This window comes from Cupressus sempervirens, chromosome 1, assembly GCF_028749045.1.
Source record: "Cupressus sempervirens isolate cs-2001-9-10 chromosome 1, ASM2874904v1, whole genome shotgun sequence".
Taxonomy (NCBI): Eukaryota; Viridiplantae; Streptophyta; class Pinopsida; order Cupressales; family Cupressaceae; genus Cupressus; species Cupressus sempervirens.
The window spans coordinates 422,963,429-422,982,743 of NC_143118.1; positions in this window are offsets into that span (position 1 = coordinate 422,963,429).

Consider the following 19,315-nt stretch of genomic DNA (forward strand, 5'->3'; position numbering starts at 1 on the left):
AGAGTACCTTGGTTCTTCTTTTTTAGTAAGCATTTAGTTTCAAAATTTCTTTTTGCATATAAGCTTCATATTTGGGTACTCAAATATGTGGGAGCAAGAAATTTTCCCACTCAATCACCATATTCAATTTTTTTCTTATCAATAGTTGAAATTGGTCTATCTCTAAGTCAACTTCACATTAGAATATTCTAATTTCTAATAGCTTCCTATAAGACTAGCTATTCTAATGTCAGCTATAGTAAAAAAAAATATTCAAACAATGTCGATCTTTAAATTGCTTATGTTATTTTATATGAGGCAGCAATATATTATCTATGAATTTAGTATTTTGGGTTTGGTCACCATCTAAGGAAATGGAAATCAGTGGTTGCTTTGATAGAAATTTTATAGTCTATAGATATGTTTCATAAAGTCTTGAATGATTTCTTTTGAGGAATGATTAGTTAGAATGTTGTCTTGATACACCTCAAGTTTTGTAGCAGGCATCCTAGTAGCAGTAGCATCTTTTGTCCACCTAGTGAGAATTAAAACATAATGGTTGTGGGTGACACTTAAATAATAAATGACTTTTGGGAAAAACTCTAGGTATTCTTGGTTTATGGTTTTAAGCTTAAACGACTTACATCTTTTTCGTCACTTGTAGCTCCTAATGAAGCACCAACAATGATTGAAGTAGGTGAAGGGTTTAAGTGGGTTGTTTTTCCTACCGATGAAAAATCTAAGAGGCTCCTTTACATTCACTACACAAGTGCTCATGTGCTAGGAATGACAATACAAAATGCTTTTCCTGATGCTAAAGTTACAATAGGTCCATGGATTGAAAGGGATTTTTATGATGATTTTGATATGCACCCTATAATAGACAATGATCTAAAGAAAACCAAGAAAGAAATAGATTATACTATAAAGAAAAACCTACCTTGAATAAGAGAAGATATTTCTAGGGAGGAAGCACAACAATGGATAAGGGGTCAATAGGGCCTAATAGGGAATCTTTCCTAGTACCCTTATTTCATCAAAACAACACCAAACTCAAATAAATTCAAAGAAACCCTCAAAAAAATTATAGAATCCTTCATAACATAAAATGACCTAACTAATTCCAAAAGATGATCTATGGATCACCTCTTTTGGCCCATTAACGCTCGAGCCCTAGTTTTTAGGCTTTTAGGCTTAAATACATTGTTTGGTCTTCTAGGCTTCCAACCTTGAAACCCACAATGTATTTTCTTCTCCAATACCTATTTTTAACCTTCTACTACATTAATTACCAAATATTAAACCTCCATTACCCAATTCTTGACTTCTATAGTGGGATTTCAGACTGTAAGCAAGTTGAATAGATTAATTGTAGAGCCTCAAATGTTACAATAGTTAGGTGAATATTGAAAGGATACAAGCCATGGACTTCTTCCACATCATAATAAATTTCTTCACATCCATCATTAATTATTTTCACTAAAGGAATTAGGAGAGAATCACCATTTTTGTTAAAACCTTGACTGTAGGCTAGGGTAAACAATAGACTAGATTAAATCTAAATTCGATATAACTTTCTACTAATCAAATAAAACCAATTATTACATTAGCCAATAAGAAAAACTCAACTTTCTAAAACATAACCAAAAACTTACTATCAACCTATAGTTGGATTTAGAAAGATATCCTCTGCCTGTAAATATTTTTCCCTCCAAAATGGAATTATTATTCATTCAAAATCCATACAACTCACTAAGATTTCAGATCTGCTGACATAACTAAAATGATTCTCAAAGAAGCCTAAAAAACTAAAATTGCGCTAATCAAATTTCAATCTCAATTCTTCACTAAACTTTTGTGCTTGACATATAGGTTAATAAGTTTATTTGGAAAACATATTGTAGTAGAAAATCTAACTCCCTTGTTAATAATGAAAGATTTTTGAAAAATCATAACATACTAGTTCATATGCAAAGGTCAGTCCAAAATCCCAAAAATAATTATGGAAGCAGTGACCAAGTTTCTCGATACAAAAAGTATGAAAAAAGAAATGGACATTTAGGATTTTTGGGAGTTAACTGAAAAAGGGTTACCTTATGATATTTATATTATTTAAATGAATGCTCATTAAATATTAAACATAATATTACTAAATAAGTATTAATTTAAATATATAAAAATATTTTATTGTCTTAAAATTTGACAATGAAGATTTTATTATATTAAAAAAGTAATGTTGTTATATTATTTTATTATATTATAATTTATATGTTAAAACTAAATAATATGATCTAATTGTTAAATTATATTTAATTAAAGATTTGTTAAATTCTAATACATAAAATATTTTAAAAATTAAAATCTATAATTTGGTTATGAATTAAAGAGACATTATTTGAAATAATTAGATTGTCATGCCCAAAATACATGGGCAAAACACATACAATTTTTTTTTAAAAATATATATGAACTATGATTCAATAAGATAATATTGTCAAAAAAGATTTAATAAGATTAAATATAATGAAACTAATTGTTCAAGTAGTTTGAAATTCAGATAACCGTACGTACTAGAAGATAGAAGCAAGTTCACATTGATATAGAGAGGTGACAACTCGGTTTGAAACATAACATAAAAGAGATAGTTTGGTGAACTTAATGTTTCTTAGTGAATTAATTTATTTAATTTAAATGACTAATTCTATTTAACTGAAGTCCTAACCCTTCAATTGTTTTAATAATACCTTAAAATATTACCTCTTAAGGATGACAATATATTAACACAACAACTTATTAGGTACGTCAAAATGATCTACTAACTAAAATGACATCTATCTCTTAATTACATAACCTTGTTTAGCATCAATTTATTTAAGATCAATATATCACTAACCTTGTAATGAACTAATTTACTAGTCCCTTCTGATAACTTAATAACTTGATTGACATTACAAATTTAATTATTTAACATTAAGAAAATTTGAAACTCTAGAAGATCAATTAAATTTAACTATTGTGAGGCCTCGCCCTGACCCATCATAGCATAGTGATGCATTACTATTATTTTTTGATATTCAGGACTCGAGATGTCGAGACATTATTTGATGCTTAGAACATACTTTATTATTCATGTTGTGTGATGTTATTTTCAGATATATTTGATGTTTGTCATTTAATGTTTCATGTATATGTATGTTGATGAAATCGGTAAATGTAGGATTGAGACTTTGATTTAAGAGATTTTAAATGATTAAGAATTAAGTAGGATAAAGAAACCCTTATTGATGTATGTTTTAATCTATGTGAATTTTTGAATACGTATACATTTATGTACATGTGATTTTACAGGACTACTGATGTGTGCAATGAGTGTGCAGATATTTAGCCGAGAAACCCTACAGAGGAGCATAACTGATCTCTTTGTGTTAATTTTTGGAAGCCTTGTTGTTCATAATTCATGTATTGTATTGTGAGATATATGTATGTATCTTCTTTGTTTAGTGAATGTTAATGTTCGTAATTATGTTCTTTCAATGTCACTTGACACTCGTAAAATGTTTATGTGCTTCGGTGTGCTGTTTAGGGTTAATTGTTTAACCTTTGGACCAAGTTGGTTTAAGTTAGTGTCAGTTTTCTATTAGGTTCTTAATTAAGGTTAGTCATCCCTAATCTGGATTAGTGCTTAATTTGTAAGTTAGAGTAGTTAAATGGACCTATTTTATTCCTAGACTTTATTTGACTCTAAACCTTTTTCCTAAGGCTTTTAAACATGTTATTATTCTAACCAAAGGGTATGGGTATGGGTTAGGGGTCTTTTCCAACCCCTAAGCCCCTTTTTTTGACTTTTGAGGTCACTCAAAAAGTCGCTTTTTGCCTTTGTGCGAAAATTGGTCATGGTTATCTTGAGTTACCTCACCTCATCTTCACTTAGGGTTTAACCATGGTGTAGGTTGAGTTAGGAGTTTCTAGATTTGTTAGTAGGTGGAGATAGTTATTGCTCCTTTTGGGTGGTTGAGTTGGAGGCTTATTTAGAGGCCTTCCTTGGACTAGTTGGTTGTTACCCAATATCTACATTTAGAGAGGAATTCTTGAAGGTTGAAGGAAGGAAAGGGATACTCTACTCAAACTTGTTCATTTCCATTACCTCTTTGTGAAGGTAGAAAATTCTCATCTCCCTTATTCAGTTTTTATGTTTGGTTTCATGTTCATGTTACCTTGTTGTTGTTTCACTGTTGTATGGTTGTGGGTATGTTGGGAAGATTTGAAAATTATGTCATTTTGGTTGTTTTCCTTTCTTGTTTATGTTTGCAATTTTGAGTTTTCTTTGCATGGGTGTTTTGGTATTACTCACACTTGGAGAGGGCAGAAGTAACCAATTTTGGGAAAGGTCTATTTAGTTGAACTCCAACTAATGTAGAGTCTCTTCTCAGGATGAGAAGAGGGAGAAAGGGTAGGGTGTTATGGGCCCCTACCCATCAGCATAAACCTGGTATGAGTATGGCATGTTTAAATGATAGAATAGAAGTTCTTGGTTAATAGCCCCAATTGGACATCTGATTTGGTGTTGTGCTTGACTTCTCTTGGTTGGAAGAATCCACCTTTCCCTAGTATTGATTCATTGTGAATCTTTTTGTGAAAACCATGTATGATTATGCATGTTTGATTTTCTTTTGGTTCTACTTGGTTGTCACCCAATCAGATATTGGTTTCCTCCATGGATCTTGAAATGAGATTCAGAAAACATTACAAATTCCTTGATTTTGATCATAAGGAAAAATTTGATTTAGTTGTTGAAATTTGGGATTGAGATCCTATTGTAAATTGTATTTTAAACCTTATTGTAAATGGCAACGAAGCTGAGTTTTCTTCCTGATTCTTTCCCAGCTGAGCCTTTGAATCAGGTTTGCCAATAAAATTGGTGTTGAGCATATTTTGTTATCATGTGATTAAATTGTGTATTAAATTTAATATGGTTGCACATTAGAAAAAATAAGAATAACGGATAATGTTATGAATTGTGATATTTCAAGTTTTTAAATTGTTAAGGAAGAACAATTTGATAGAATGAAATTTCCAAGTTGATGTATAAGTATTAGATGAATTAGGATTCCTACCTTGAGAACTCAATTATCTCTTCTTTCTTAAATTTCCTTATGAACGAATCAATTGGACTAAGAGATTTTGTATCTCCTTAAATTTTTTTAAAGCATAAATCAGATTGTTATCTTTAACCTTGCCATGGATTGCTTATCGGTTGCATTGAGTTTTATGTTGATTGTTATATGCATTATCATCCTAAACTATAGTTAGTCCAATGAGTAACTGACACTATCATTGTAACATCTTATCATGAGTAACTTAGACTATTGGAGTAGGAAACCAAATAGGAAGGAATTGATTGTGTTAAATTTGACAAAATTCTAAGCTTTGATATATGTTGAAAATGAAAACTATGATCATGCATGTAGATTCACTCTTTATGATTGTTAGATCCAAATGATAAAGTATTGCATTATTGAATGAAACGAATAATTCAAACTCTTGATAGGTTATGGTTGTATCAAGTCATTATAGATTGGCCTAAAAAGGAAATTAATGACGAATTTAGTCCTTGAATCAATCTATTTTAGATGTGATAGAAATTGTATTGAATCCTACCTTAATCATCTAATAGATTTAAGAGATGCTCTATCAGTTTTGTAAGCCATAAGAAATTTTAAGAATTAACTTGAGATAATATTTGCAATATGTTAGCTCTTCAAATTTTGATCCAACTTAAAGAGGATTAAACTAATTTTTCATACCATCCCTAAGAGAAAATTTCCAAAACACCCACCTACAGGATGCTGGAAATTATATGGAGAAATAAATTATTCTCTTATTGAGACAGAGAATATTCCTTTTATTTTCTATATAAAATATATATAATTATATATATATTTCTAATGTGAATAATATCTATATTATCACCTATAAAACTTTATTGTCTTTATTGCATGACCACCTTCCTTGGGCATCAGTTTAGGTTTGCTTTATAAAAGTTTTTCTTTGTTTTAAAAATGTCAACTATCATCATGGAAGATGACATCATTTGCTCAACATCCCATCACCCTGTCCCTCCTTAATTGTCACTGACCTTGGCAGAGAGATTAACATTGTTTCTTGATGTTTTATTTTTTCCTTGCATTGGCCTTCACCCACCTCGGTTTGCGCTTGTTCCATTGGACAGAGCGCTGTACTCTATACCAGCGCATGGGAATGTGCAGGTTTGGGGGTTTGGAAGGGGGGGGTCATCATCTCATGTGGGGAGAGTAGGGTATAGGGGGTTTGGTAGGGTTAGTAGGGTTGAGGGTTAGTGGTTAGGTGTTAGTTAGTAGGTAGGTTTAGTTAGTAGTTTTTTTTTTATAGTTGTGTTAGGATTTTATGTTAGTTTAGTTTGTTGAGTGTAGTATTTAATTTAAATATAATCTCAGATTCAATGTAGTTAGTAATTTAAAATATGGTTTAGTTTAGTTTAGAGTTAATTTTAATTAGTATAGTTTATCTTTGGTTTTAAGTTATTTAAATTTTTTTACATGTTAGTTTAGTCTAGTTTTTTCTATATATTGTTATTTTAATAGTTAGTTTAAAATGAAACTTTAAATTGTTAAAGTATAATTAGTTTAATTTAATAAAGTTTTAAGGTTATTTTATGTTTTGATTAAGGACTTTTGTTGTTAATTGTTAATAAATTTTAGTTACATAGTTATGTTTAATTTTGTAAATACTAATTTAGTTAGTTTTAATTTAAATGTAATCTAATTGTTTTAACCATTAAGTAGATTAAATTTATCGATTAATTGGCTATTTAAATAAGTTTTAATGTAGGTTTGATTGATTTGATATTGCAAGTAATTTTAAATCCGAATTCATGTACATTATTATTTAAGTAATTTTTATTGCATATCATTATAAGTCAATGTAATATCATAATTTTATCGATATTAATCTAATAACGAAAGTTTCAAAATTTTAACGATGTTATCGTCCTCATGTTTAAAATATTAGGATGTAATGTAAAGAGCCTGTACTAAAACTTCTATCTCAATCATTTCAAACTTAGAGCATGTTTAATTATTAATTATTATTCAAAAAAAAAAAAAGTTGTGTGTGTTTTTTCCCTCGTAGTCTGGGCATGACAACTATCCAACGCATGCTAACTATGTTTTAAAACTTTAATCCAAAATCTAACCAACCTTAGATATACACAAACAATAGAAGTAAACTTTATCATCAATTATACTATCTACATTTAAAGTTAAAATTTTCTCCAACATATCTATAGCAATCTAATTCATCAATTTCTCATTTATAATTAAAATTGAAGACTAGATTTATTTTAATTCAATCGTTAAGTAAATCCAAACTTTATTCTAACTATTATAAAATTTAAGTCCACATTAATATTGCCAATATTAAAATCAATCTAATAATCTCACAATTATATAAGACTGATTAATAACATAAAATAAATTACAACTATTACAAAAGATAATAGCTAAATTAAAACTAACTAATTTAGTGCTATCCTATCTTACACTAACTACTTTCTAATGATACAAAAGAAATAGCTTCTAATCTCATTAACAATTTAATGCTAAACTTATTTTAAAATTATGAATAAAATTGTCTATTAAAAACAATCAATCCTTTGCTAACCTAGTATACCTACTAACTAACCACTACACTACACATAAAAAATAAAAATATAATATTACCCATAAATCTAAAACTAACTAAACATTCACTAATAAAAGAAACCAACAAAAGTGAATTTAAATACTATGCTACTAACCCTAGAACCCCCCCATCCCTAAGCCAAGTGGCCTACCCCCATATGTGGCCCCACTTCCCAAAGGATAGAGCATTGCCCAAGGTCTGCACACTGCAGGCCTAGTCCCCTCCCTTTGCCTTGCGTGAGTGATGGTCATGCAAAATCTAACGCATATGGGAGAAGATATGGGGGAGTAATTGCAAAGAGTTAAGTTTATTACACTTTCTTTTCTCCCTTGATAAGACAAGGTTTTCGATGATAGTAGCATACATACTGGTAGGAAGTTGGGGTCACCCATGCATTGCCTTAAAATGGAAAGTGTAAATAAAAGGGCAAGAGATGGGGGGTATTAATACAGTGAGTAAACTTGAATTTTTTATTTATTGATAAAATAAATTGATAGGATGTCCTAGGCAAGTATCTTGCCTTTAGCTACATGGATTTTAATACCAATGCATTTAATAGGATTGCACCCATATTTGGTAGGGAGATGATTTGAAACTTGATTTAGTGAAGGGATAGATAGCTATAGGAGTAAATGCTAAAAGTTTTGTTGTTGAGAGAAGACCATAAGATTTGCATTGACATATGCATTAGTAAGTTTTATTTTTGAATTTATTTAATTTATATTGCATAAAGAATTAGCAAATGATTTTGTTGAATTTCCAAAGAGGAATAATTCAGAGAATATTCTTTGTGAACTTGGGGGAATTAAAATTTCCTCTCATACATTTTCCAGAGAGCTTTTTATTCTTGGAGATGCACATTTTTTTTTAAGGCATTTTTTTCAAGTATTGATATATATATTTTATTGGTGATATCCAAGGAATGATTTCTATCTTTGTAACAACATTGATTCCATTTTTCAAGCATACTATAACAAAGATGTGTATAAGGTTATTCTTTTTATAACTTATGTTTTATAATTCATCATAGAACAAGGGTATATGAACCTTTCATTTAGAAATCAAGGAGTTGCATAATTCTTAATCAAATTTAATTTATCAATTATATAATTTAACAAGGAGAGAGCTAAATTTGTTTTCCACAAGTAGGATTATTCATTTTTTCTTAATACATAAAACATTGAATTGGAAAATTCAACATATTCAATTACATTTCCTTAACATGAATGAAAGCTTGAGAATTCATAATTCGAAGATATTGTCTATTAATCTATTTTCTCCCATACATATGCATCATTTGAAATCACATAAGAACAATGCAAGGAGGTTTTCACAATCCTTTTCTTTCTCTATTATTCATCATAGTTCAAGGCACCATTGGGAAAGAACCTGTAAGAAAATCCGACATCCTTGCCAAATACATCAAAATTTAAAATACAATTTTACATAATGTTACAATTCAATTGAATTCTCTTCTAGGGATTTCACAAGAGATCTTTACCAAAGTCTTCAATGAATCAAGGGAACCATGGGAGAGACAAGAACCAACATGGAGGTAAAACAACATGATAAGATGAACAATTAAAGCATGCATTCCCAGACCGATTTTGCACTATCATTCAACATTGAACCAAAATAAGAGGGAGGTGGATTTTCTCAATAGGAGATGTCAGTCACCATACCATAACATAGCCTTTTTGGGGCTAGAATTCAAGAACTACCATTCTTCTACAATGCCCTTTTGGGGCAAAAGAACAAGGGTATTCATTCCTTCCCTTCTTCAAGAATTTAAATTTTCATACAAGGTATGGGATGACAAGTAGGGGCCCATACACCATACCCTCTTTCCCTCCTATCCCCATGAGAGGAGACTCTACAATATTGAGGTCCAAATAAGGCCCTTCCTCCATACATGGCCACTTCTTCCCTATCCAAGGGTGAGTGATGCCAAAAAAATCCCAATGAAATCCCCTCAAAACACAAAATATCAAAGCAATCATGAGAATAACATCAAACGAAAAACAAGTTAAGATCCCTCTCAAACAACCCCAACACACAAGCAAGCAATACAAAAACAACACAATGCCTTATGCATGATTCAAGAAAGATTCAAGCATGAGCAACATGAAGAAACAATTCAAAGGAGTGAAGAACTCATACCTTCAAAAAAAGAGTTATGACACAATGGTAGGTTGAGAAGAGCTTTTCCTTTTTCTTCCTTCAATCTTCCAACTTTCTCCAAAACTAGAGATTGGGTAACAACCCCAAAACTACTCCAAAAAGCCTCTAAGTATGATCCTTAACTCAACTAGACTTCAAGTAAACTCAAGATGGAGTTTGAGTCACCAACTCAAGTAGGAGACAATCAATTTTTGGAATCAACCAAAAATATGGTTTTCGTGTCATGCATGACTCCTTCATTTGGTTATTCTACTTTTATGACTTAGCTGTGATCTAATTTATTTTAGTTTGATACGTTGATTGTTCAGTTAGAATTTGATTATATTTTGTTTAGCAAGAACATAAAACTTTTGTTGAGTGTGTTTTAGGTATCAACATTACTTTATCTAGATATGACGGTTGACTTATGATTTTAATATAAGAGGTTTTAATGCCTGACATTTTTTGGTTGCTTATGTTAGATTGCTTTGAGGGAATAAAATGTTTAAAGTTCTTAACTTAATTTGAGTCTTAAGGATTGTAAACTTGATTATAAGAATTCATTAAATAGGGTATCAAGTGTTCATGAGGTTAAGTTTTATAAGGTTTATGCATATAAATTGTAAAAGAATTTATCACAACCGTAGAGGTTTTTGACTTGGTATATTTGCAAATGTTGTGAATAGGGTTAAATATATTTAATTGTATCTTACCCTATAATGGTTTTGATTTCATGTCAATGCTTCACTTGTTTAAGTTAGGGTTTTATTACTCACGGATGATAGATCATGCATACTAGTTGTTTTGTAAATTAGTCTTGAATGCTTAAATGATGTGAATTTTGCATTGTTACAAAATGCCAAATTGGCGGTGGTAATGGGTTTATTTTTATTGTACCTGTATCACTATGTTGCATTGTAGCATTAAAAGCAATATTAAAGAGGCATTATGGCACTCGGTGTTCTATTGAGCATTTCAATTTTGAGAGGGTTTACTGTTAAGGCTTGGCCAAAATTATGTTCGTCGTGCTCTGTTTGGCATACATTTGTGAACTAAGTTGCACTGATTTTTGGAAACATGGAAGGGTTTGTTGGAACTATTTTCATGCATATGAGGCTGAGCCTCGAGATATTATTCACAGCCAGTTTGTTTATCAAGCTCTTCCATCTCTACATCTTGAACTTTGGTTGGATTCGACATTTTGGGCTTCACATCAAGTTGCATAACAGGGTCCTTGTTGAACAAGTTGTGTCTTCTTACCTCATGTAGGGGCATTTTCTATCCTTCTCTCTCTTGCTACTGCATTTAAATATTTAAATTAGGAATGGTAGAAGTTTGATTTTAAAATGTTTTGAAGGACATTTGCGTAAACTACTTTTGAGCCTTGAAATAGGCAAGGTTCAGAGATATTTTCTGGGCAATGTTTGTTCCCATACTCAAGGGAGGTTATGAAAGTGTACTTGGGAAACATGGATATGTCTAAGCTTTATTGTTTGTTATCGCATAGCTCTCAGCTGTTAATTGTATTTGGCTGAATTCTAAGTTTCAAATTAGAATTTTGAGTGAAACTATCATTGTGTTATGTTGTACATTTTTGGGTGTTTATTATGTTGAGGAGAAAGAGGAGGTCACTATGTATGGTGTGATACATCTAGAGTTAAACATCTCGATAAATGGGTTTTTTCTTTTTATCGAGTTTTCCATTTGAGCTAGGGCATAGTTGTTTATCCTAATATCTTATTCAAAATAGAGTATAGCGTATTCATAAACAATGGTTTTCAAATTTAGGTTGGTTATGCTGTTAGATGGACTGTTAGTGTTTTTAAAATAATAAAAACACAATTGAGTTAAATTTCTTATGAAATTAATCTCATCGGCATTTTGTCAAACAGTTTAGCTATAAACAAGCATATTAGTTTAAAAATGTACTTAGCGGAGTTTAGGGTCTTATGTTTTAACAGATGATTATGTTGTTCACAATAAGTTTATTGGATGTCACAATCTTAGTGCTTAGTGGTTATATTCCATTCGTAGACAATGAGATTTTTGTTTCTGAGGTGTCGATAGTAGGAAATGTGAGCATCGGCATTTTGTCAAGAATTTATCTTGTATTATAATTGAAGTTGGTTTATATTGTAACATCATAACTATTGTTATGTTAAATTCGTATTTGGGAGGTTTAAATTGTTTAAGTCAAATAAGCCTAAATAGAATGAATTTTGCATGAATTCAGAAATTTTGTTATGGAATACGGTTCGAGACATATTGTAACTAGTTGGTTTTAATGTCAATATGGAACTTTAGGTTGTAGATAATTTAGTGAGAACAGTCGGCAGTAAACATGTTAAAAGCATTAGTCGATCTTTGTGAAATACCTTCAAAATAAGTTGTATTCTATTCATTTTTTATCACTGACAGGAATGACATTTTTGACATAACGTATAAATTGTAATTTTGAAAAAAAACATACATATATAATCAGGGTATTGACATATTGTTAAATAGTTGTGTAAAATGCTGAAAGTCACTTTGCATATTGTGAATTATATTCTAAATCGATTTTAAACATCACATCTTAACATGTTGTTGTGGTTATTTTGGTGGTGGCATATTGTCAAAACAGAGGTGTTACTTTTATAGACACTGGTTTATCTTAATATCTTAGTTAAATGATCACTTGTTAAGATTTGGTTGTACTTAGTTTTTACGATGATTATAATGTGATCTATTAGCTTTATTGAATTGTTTGAGATTAGATGCTTAAGACAGAATTCTTTTATTATGTAAGATGAATTTCAGTTCTTAATAAAAATGAAAGTACTATATGAATTGAGGTAGATTTTGATACATGTTTGATGATGTGAATATCATGTGCACTATATCAGATGGATTTAAGGATGTAGTATCATATTGTAAACTAATTTTATAATTGTTGCATGTTCATTCTTAGTATATCTATTTGATGTGTATTTTTAAGAATATCTGTGATGAACGTATATCGAGGTGGCTAAAGTTGGTTTATCCTATTCAGTTAATTAATTCAGTGATAACTTTAAAACTAAATTGGGTGGGTTAATTTCACATAAAAGAAAATTGGCCTTACTTATGACTTAAACCTATATGGTTAAGTATGGAGAAAAGGCATGTCTCTATTCTATCAATGACAAGTAAAATAGAGAATACCATGATATCATGACTAGCATACCATATTTGGATGCAGAAACTTAGTGACATAATGATGACACCTCAGAATATATATGTTTCATTTATGAGTTATTCTTAGTGCGAGTTTAATTTTTGCAATGAAAAGTAATTTTTTACTTCTTGCATATTATTATCAGATTTGCACTATATTAGATGGATTAGAAATCTATTTTGGATATCTATAGGTTGGTACTAACATGTATGCAAATGGATTTCACCTTTTAACTCAGTGTGTACTGAGCCCCTATTTGTGTTATGTTGCATTCTGTGTGGTTTTTAGGTGCTTTGAGATTCAAGTAGCTAAGGATGTTTATTGAATTTACTTTTGAATCAGCATTTAGGGTTCCAAAGTTGGACATAGGTGTCAAGAAATGAAATTGTATTTTATTATAGTTCTAAACTCTATATGTATTTTTATTATAATGGAACTTTTGTTGAGATAATTTTAAAAAAAAAATTATTGCATTTATGGAATTGTGTTTTGTTTTATATTCTTTCATTATGTCTTGAGTGGCATTACATTTTGGTATCAGAGTGCTAGGTTAAGTATAACCAGGACTCTTGGGTTATAGGGTTTATCCTGTCATCAATGCGTTATTAATAGATTTATGTTTCTAGGTTTCTATTATGCCTCCTGTCACTAGAGGAATTCGAGGATGTGGTATTCCTGAGGATGACCTTGCTGACAGAGGCAGAGGTAGAGGCAGAGGTAGGGGCCATGGTAGAGGTCCTAGGTACCAGAATGATGCTGGAAATGATTAGTTTGATCAGAATGTTGGGTTTGGTAACAACTAGAATAATCAGGCAGATCAGGCTTTGGTACTTTAGAGAATTCTCGAATGTCTTGATAATATTGAGGCTAATAACCAAATTCCTAGTGGGGGAGTGAATGATAGGAGACCTCTTATGCAGGGCACTAATCTTCCTATAGAAGAAGATCCAGTGGCAAGAGCTCAGATCAAGGACCTTTCCAAGATGAAAGGACCATTGTTCTATGGTACAGAACAGGGTACAGTGATAGAAGCTTGGCTATTGAATATTGAGTGATGTTATGTCTTACACCGTTAGCTAAGTAACATGAAGTTCAGATGGACAGTTATGTATTTGAGAGGATTTGGTTCCTTGTGGTGGGAATATGAGTTAGAAAAGCTTGGCATTGATATCTCCCTGGTCACATGGGAACTTTTTGTTGAGCGCTTCAAGGAGAGATTCATGTCTGAATATTGGCATCAGGCCCGTGCTTAGGAGTTCTTTCAGATCATGCAGATTGGCTCTACAGTGGAAGCTTACGAATGAAGGTTCTTTGAACTTAAGAAGTTTTTTGGGTTGGCTGAAAATGACAAGGCCATGATACAACATTTCATCAGAGGGCTTATGTCCAAGATTGGGGAGGAAGTGAGAACTTTTTGACCTTTGACTATGAAAGAAGCCTCAGAGCGAGAAAAGTTGATAGAGATGAAGTCTGGTTATCATGGGGCTGCTTATAAAACTAGCATGAATCCACCTACCCCTGATGTTACTAAGAATTAGAAGCCTTCACAGAGTAGTTCAAAAACTGGATTTTCAGGTGGAAAATTCAAGAAGAGGAAGTTTGATAAGAACTCCAAAGGTTCAGAATAGCCTAAGCAATCTCAATCACCTCAGAGTGTGCAGAGTAGCGAGCCATCTCCTAAACCTTTTGGTCAAAATATGGGATTTAGGAAATCTTTTGAGGAGCACAAGTAGCATTTAGAGCAGGTTTTGGAATGTCTTCATAGGAACAGATTGTATGCCAATCCTGAAAAGTGCAAATTCTTCCAATCAGAGATTTGTTACTTAGGGCATATTATTTTTGGTGATTGAATTTTTGTGGATCCATCCGAAATTTGGGCTATTTTATATTGGCCAAAACTTATGAATGTATCCAAGGTTTGAAGTTTCATGGGCTTAGCAAGCTATTACTGTAGATTTGTATTAAATTTCTCCAGTATAGCGCACTTGATCACATCTCTTCAAAAAAAAAGGAAGAAATTTGTGTGGACAGTTGAGTGTGAGGCAACATTTCAAAAACCGAAGGAATGTTTGACCAGTGCACCAGTTCTAGCCGTCCCTGATTTAGCTAAGGAGTTCGTGGTTTGCACTGATGCATCATTGGATGGCATAGGGGCAGTTTTGATGCAAGAGGGGCATGTTATAGCTTATGAGTCAAGAAAAGTTAAGAGTCATGAGGTGAATTACCTAACTCATAATCTCAAAATTGCTGTGATTATGAATGCTTTGACCAAATGGCGGTATTTTCTTCTGGGTCAACATTTTGAGTTACATTCGGATCATCGAAGTCTTTAGTATCTCTTCACACAACTAGACCTCAACGCTAGGCAGTGAAGGTGGATGGAATTCCTGTGTGAATACGACTTCAAGATTAAATATGTGCAAGGGAAGGAGAACGTGGTTACTGATGCTCTTAGAAGAAGGTGACATGAACTATCTTCTTTGATTCTTTCAGTATATCTTAAGGATAGGATCTTATAGAACCTTTCTGCAAATCATTGGTTTTAAGATGTTGAGGTTTTTTTGGATAGTGGCAACATCTTGGAGGGGCATTTTGAGGGGTATTCAGTGAATCCTGAAGGTCTACTGCTATTTAGAGGGAATGTGTATGTTCCTAAGCTAGGAGATTTGAGAGATCTTATTATGGTTGAAGCACACAAGGCACCATATTCAGCTCATCTGGGTGTCAAGAAAATGCATGTTGACCTTAAGTAGCATTATTATTGGCTTGGAATGAAAAGCGACATAGCAAATTTTGTGGCTTGTCGCTTGGAATGTCAGTGTGTTAAGGCTGAACATCAGCACCCTGCAGATTTATTGCAGCCACATAATATTCTGGAGTGGAAATGGGACACCATTTTGATAGATTTTATTACTGGACTGCCTATGACAGCTTGAAGACATGATGCTGTCATGGTGGTTGTGGATCGTTTATCTAAGGTTGCTCATTTTATTCCAGTTAGATCATCCTATAATGCAGCAACGGTTTCCAAATTTTATATGGAATAGATAGTTAAGTTACACGTAATTCATAAAAAGATTATTTCTGATAGGGATCCAATGTTTACTTCATCTCTTTGGAAATCCATGCAGTGAGAGTTAGGTACTCAGCTGAATTTCAGTTCAGCCTATCACCCTGAGACGGATGGACAAACTGAACGTGTCAACCAAATTTTGGAAGACATGCTTAGGATGTACGTAATGGATAGACAGAATAAATGGGAGGAGTATCTACACTAGGTTGAGTTTGCATATAACAATGGATATCACAGTTCCATAGGTATGGTACCATTTCAAGCATTATATGGAAGACCTTGTAGGACACCTCTCAGTTGGGACAATTTGGAGGAAAAGACTTTTGTAGGACCTAATATGTTGTTAGATTTGGAGCAGCAGGTTAAGAGGATCAGAGAGTGCCTTATTACTGCTTAGGATAGGTAGAAGAAATATGTTGATAAGCATAGAATCGACCATCAATTCTTGGTTGGTGATAAAGTGTTTCTCCAGATTAGGCCGCGTAAGAGTCCGATTCATTATGGAAAGGGGTCCAAGTTAGCACCACGATTTGTTGGTCTGTTTGAAATTTTGGAACAGATTGGACCTATTTCCTATAAACTTGCCTTGCCATGGAATCTTTCACGCATTCATAATGTTTTTCATGTTTTATTTTTGCGTAAGTATATTCCTGACATTGCTCACGTGCTAGATTGGAAAAATTTGCCGATTTTGGATGGGTAGGTCATGCTGGAACCAGTGCTGATCACGCAAAGCAAAACTATGAGTTTAAGAGGAAGAGAAATAAGGCAGGTAAAATTCTTATGGGACCCCAATGATGAAACTTCTGCTACCTGGGAGGATATTGAAATGATGAGAATAGCTCATCCGCACTTATTTGCTGACTTCCAGGAGAAAGTTGAAGCTTAATGGGTGAGGGTGTCATGCCTGACTCCTTCTTTTGGTTATTTTGCTTTTATGACTTAGCTGTGATCTAATTTCTTTTAGTTCGATACATTGATTGTTCAATCAAAATTTGATTATATTCTGTTTAGCAAGAACATAAAACTTTTTTTGAGTGTGTTTTCGGTATCAACATTACTTTATCTAGATATGATGGATGACTTCAGATTTTAATACAAGAGACTTTAATACCTGACATTTTTTGGTTGCTTATATTAGATTTCTTTGAAGGAATAAAACATTTTAAGTTCTTAACTAAATTTGAGTCTTAAGGATTGTAAACTTGATTACAAGAATTCATTAAATAGGGTATCAAGTGTTCATGAGGTTAAGTTTTACAAGGTTTATGCATATAAATTGTAAATAGATTAATCACAACCTTAGAGGTTTTTGACTTGGTATATTTGCAAATGTTGTGAATAGGGTTAAATATATTTAATTGCATCTTACCCTATAATGGTTTTGACTTCATGTCAATGCTTCACTTGTTTAAGTTAGGGTTTTATTACCCGCGGATGATAGATCATGCATACTAGTTGTTTTGTAAATTAGTGTTGAATGCGTAAATGATGTGAATTTCACATTGTTACAAAATGCCAAAATGGTGGTGGTAATGGGTTTATTTTTATTGTACCCGTATCGCTATGTTGCATTGTAGCATTAAAAGCAATATTAAAGAGGCATTATGGCACTTAGTGTTCTGTTGATCATTTCAATTTTGAGAGGGTTTACTGTTAAGGCTTGGCTGAAATTATGGCTGCCGTGCTCTGTTTGGCATACATTTGTGAACTAAGTTGTAGTGATTTTCGGAAACATGGAAGGGTTTGTTGGAACTATTTTCATGCATATGAGGCAAAGCCTCGAGATATTATTCACAGCTAGTTTGTTTATCAAGCTCTTCCATCTCTGCATCTTGAATTTTGGTCAGATTCGGCATTTTGGGCTTCACATCAAGTTGCATAGTAGGGACTTTGTTGAACAAGTTGTGTCTTCTTACCTCACATAGGGCCATTTTCTATCCTTCTCTCTCTTGCTACTGCATTTAAATATTTAAATTAGGAATGGTAGAAGTTTGATTTTAAAATGTTTTGAAGGACATTTGCGTAAATTACTTTCGAGCCTGGAAATAAGCAAGGTTCAGAGATATTTTTTGGGCAATGTTTGTTCCCATACTCAAGGGAGGTTATGAAAGTGTACTTGGGAAACATGGATATATCTGAGCTTTATTGTTTTTTATCGCAAAGCTCTCAGCTATTAATTGTATTTGGCCAAATTCTAAGTTTTAAATTAGAAGTTTGAGTGAAACTATCATTTTGTTATGTTGTACATTTTTGGGTGTTTATTATGTTGAGGAGAAAGAGGAGGTCACTGTGTATGGTGTGATACATCTAGAGTTAAACAACTCGATAAATGGAATCAGGTTTTCTTTTTACTAGGTTTTACATTTGAGCTAGGGCATAGTTGTTTATCCCAATATCTTATTCAAAACAAAGTATAGCATATTCATAAACAATGGTTTTCAAATTTAGGTTGGTTATGCTATTAGATGGATTTTTAGTGTTTTTTAAAAATAAAAAAACACAATTGAGTTAAATTTCTTATGAAATTAATGTCATCGGCATTTTGTCAAACAGTTTAGCTATAAACAAGCATATTCATTTAGAAATGTACTTAGTGGAGTTTAGGGTCTTATGTTTTAACAGATGATTATGTTGTTCAGAATAAGTTTATTGGATATCACAATCTTAGTTCTTAGTGGTTATATTCCATTCGTAGACTATGAGATTTTTTTTTCTGAAGTGTCGATAGTAGGAAATGTGAGCATCGACATTTTTTCAAGCATTTACCTTGTATTATAATTGAAGTTGGTTTATATTGTAATAGCATAACTATTCTATGTATGCTTCTGGGTGTGATTGTGTGTTGTTTTAACAGCATCAATGTTTCGGATCATACTCAATGATCCATCATCAACGTTATGTTAAATTTGTATTTGGGAGGTTTAAATTGTTTAAGTCAAATAAGCCAAAATAGAATGAATTTTGGGTGAATTCAAAAATTTTGTTATGGAATGAGGTTCAAGGCATATTGTAACTAGTTTGTTTTAATGTCAAAATGGAACTTTAGGTTGTAGATAATTTAGTGAGAATAGTCGGCAGTAAACATGTTAAAAGCATTAGTTGATCTTTGTGAGGCCTCACCCCGACCCATCCTAGCACCTATGATACATTGTTATTTTGATACTCATGCTGACATGTCAGAACAT